This window comes from Mus caroli, unplaced genomic scaffold, assembly GCF_900094665.2.
Source record: "Mus caroli unplaced genomic scaffold, CAROLI_EIJ_v1.1 scaffold_22117_1, whole genome shotgun sequence".
Lineage (NCBI taxonomy): Eukaryota > Metazoa > Chordata > Mammalia > Rodentia > Muridae > Mus > Mus caroli.
In genome coordinates this window covers 2668-5809 of record NW_018389584.1, presented here as the reverse complement: position 1 = coordinate 5809, position 3142 = coordinate 2668, and the positions used below count along the sequence as shown (strand labels likewise).

Below are 3142 nucleotides of genomic sequence, written 5' to 3'. Positions count from 1 at the left end.
AAAGTTTGCAAGTCCAATGGGCCTCTCTTTCCAGTGATGGCCAACTAGGCCATCTTTTGATACAAAAATACTGAATTTTAATGCAATAGAATGTAAATTGTTTATTTCAGCAAACAACTAATAAATAAATGACATTTAAAAGATTTTAATAACTATGTTTATCATTTGTAAATTTGAGACCCTATTCTGAAGGAAAAAACACCAAATACAAAAATAATTTCATTTTCAAAAATGTTTGCTAGGGAGGATTGCTTTAGGGGCATCACTAGGAAAGGAGTCCCTTGGTGCTGTGGAGGCTCGAAGACCCAAGGAAAGGGAATGCTAAGTTGCTAAGACAGGAGTGGGTGGGCAGGTGGGGGAGCAACCTCTTACAGGCAGGGGGTTGGGGATGGGATGGGGAACTTGTGGAGAGGAAACTGGAAAGGGGGATAACATTGAAATGTAAATAATTAAAATATCCAATAAAAATGAAAAAATGTGTGCTAAGTTATTAATTATCAAAAAAATAGAAATAACCAAGGTATCCAAAGGTAGGGGTGCTGTGGTAATCTGTGGTGTCCTTGCTGGAATATTTTTACAGAGTCATTTTTAAAGTTTACTAAGATTTCTACTGACTAGGAAAACTTCTTAGGTGAATAAAAAGTAGAGCATGAAAAATAATCAAAGGACTGGAGAACTGGCTCAGAGGTTCAGAGCACTGACTGTTCTTATGGAGGACTGCGGTTTGATTCTCATCACCCAACAGCAACTCACAACCACCTACAACTTCAGTCCAAGGGATCTGATGCCCTTCCTAGCCTCTGTGGATATTGCATGTACAAAGTCCAGAGATCATATATGTAGGCAAAAAGCCCATATACATGAAATAAGTAAATGTAAAAAAATTAAATAAGATAATCACAACTTTCAAAAGAGAAGTCACTGAAAAATTCCAACAACACTTCTTTGGATAAACATGAAGAGAAGATGCACAAATCCATGGGGGGGTGGGTAGAACCATTCTGCTTGCATTTGCATTTCCTAATGAGTGCTAGTCCTGTGGATCTCCTCATGTGCTAATTGGCTACCTGCAAATCTGGAGGTTTCTGTTCAATCCTTTGCCCATTTTAGAAGTGGTCTGTCTTTTGGTGTTGAGTTCTGAGATTTTGAACATGATCTTCACATTAAGCCCTTAAAGGGCAGATGATTCACAAATGTTTCCTTTCATTTTGGGTCTTTCTTGGTAGGGTCTTTTATGACTCTTTCTACAGCTATAAGTCAATGCATGATTAAGTAGAATATCTGAGAAGTATTAAAGAAATCCCAAAAGGTATGCAAAATGAAAAAAGCACCCAGAACTCTTCCTGAAGGTCAACAGTGTTTTGAATTATAACAAATTTATTTTCTATCACTTTTATATTTATATTACTTGACCTTGTATATTTGCCTGACTCTGTATACACAGTTTCCCTGCCTTCCTTTTTTTTTAAAAAAAAAATTTAAATCTAAAATAAATTTTGAGACAGCATTGTCTCCCTATGCAGCCCTAGAAGGCCTAGAACTCGGTTTGTAGAGCAGACTGCTCTTGAACTCAATGACATCTGCTGCTTTTGCAGTGCTGGTAAAGGTGTGTGTCACCACACCCAGCCTCCTGTTTCCTCCCCATCTTCCTTCATTTATTTAGGTTGTTTTGGTTTTCTTTCTGAAACAGCAGCTTTTCAAACCAATGAAGGCCTCAAACCCACTGAGCAGTTAAAGATGATCTTGAACGCCTAATCCTTCTTTCTTCATTGCTCCTGTGAGTAGAATTTGTGTCCTAATTTTTTTTTCTTGTCCTTAACATGTTAGAATGATTTGCTAATGTCACAAGAGGCTCAGGAAGCAGTATTAATCTATGGACTGCTGTACCTTGCATAACCATTTCTTAAGGATGCATATAGCATTTGTTTCCAATACTTTACCATGAAAATTAGCAAAGTGTGGTCTAGATTTCACACCTTTCCCTCATGACATAAAACTGTCAAAGCAGAGATACTAGATTAAAGAATCATCTACAATAATATTCCAGGAAGGTTTGTTCCTTGGTCATCTTGGCATTCACTGGCCACAGAACAGCCACTGACATCTTTTCAATGACAAGATGTCATGCACAGCAGGAGAGGATTCCCAGGATGCATTTATTAGATGACAGGAGAAGAGGGAGGGTGAGAAAACACCACAGTGGAGTTTGCAGGAAGAAGCTGAGTCACAGAGGACCCTGTGTGAACATGGAGCAAACATGGAGGAAGAGGAGGCCAGGAGAGTGTGACAACCCATCACCACGACAAATCCCATACCTAATCCCTGACAGGATGGAGATATGTAGTGTGACACACATGGATGCCTTGACCAGCAACTTAGGTCCTAAGATTCTGGGGTGGACCTGAGTGTGAACTATTAAGTGACATCTTGGTGTCAAGTGACAGAGTTAGACAGTTCTGGAAACACTGTCAGCAAACTGTGAAAGACAATCATTAAATGTCTGCTACTTACACCATTGGGAAGGGCCACACAGTCTCCACGGAGGGAAGGAAAACGCTCCTTTGAACAATTTGTTTGCACAATTGTGTAGGTAATGTCAAAATTCAGGCCACCCACCACCTAAAATGAGTTAGATTAAATGAGTACTTGAACCTCAGGTTGAACATTACTCACAGTGAGCAAAAATATAAATGTCTTTAAACATTGAATTGGATACAAGTGTTCAAGAAGTGCAAACTGTCATTATTACTGGGCAATAGAATCACTGAGCAAGTGTTGAGTATTGTGACACACACACACACACATACACATACAGAGACACATACAACACACTCCATGACACTTCAAAGTAACTGCTAATATAAAGTTATATACATATATACTATAAGTGCATATAATATATATCTTTAATATCATATAAAATATACATGAATGCAAGTGGGTAAAATACACAACACACTAAGGAGCAAGTTGAAGTAAAAAAAAAATAGACAATTAGTCTAAATTGAGGAATTCTTAAGAAACTGAAATTCAGAATACCCAGCCTGACCAGGTTACAAGTCCCTTCCGGTCGGCACCAGCACCGGGTCACCTTGGGCATAGAGTCAGCGGACACCCCCAAGGTCCCCAGAAGACTCTCCAC

General features: G+C 38.9%; 1 long non-coding RNA gene across 1 annotated transcript in view; it reads right to left on the bottom strand.

Annotated features, from left to right (window-relative positions):
- Positions 1-2653, bottom strand: part of LOC110288181 — a 4448-nt gene extending 1795 nt beyond the window's left edge. The window contains exon 1 of the long non-coding RNA XR_002377275.2: positions 2512-2653. This is a non-coding gene — a long non-coding RNA (uncharacterized LOC110288181). The remainder of the gene's footprint in view (positions 1-2511) is intronic.
- Positions 2654-3142: the final 489 nt, after the last annotated feature.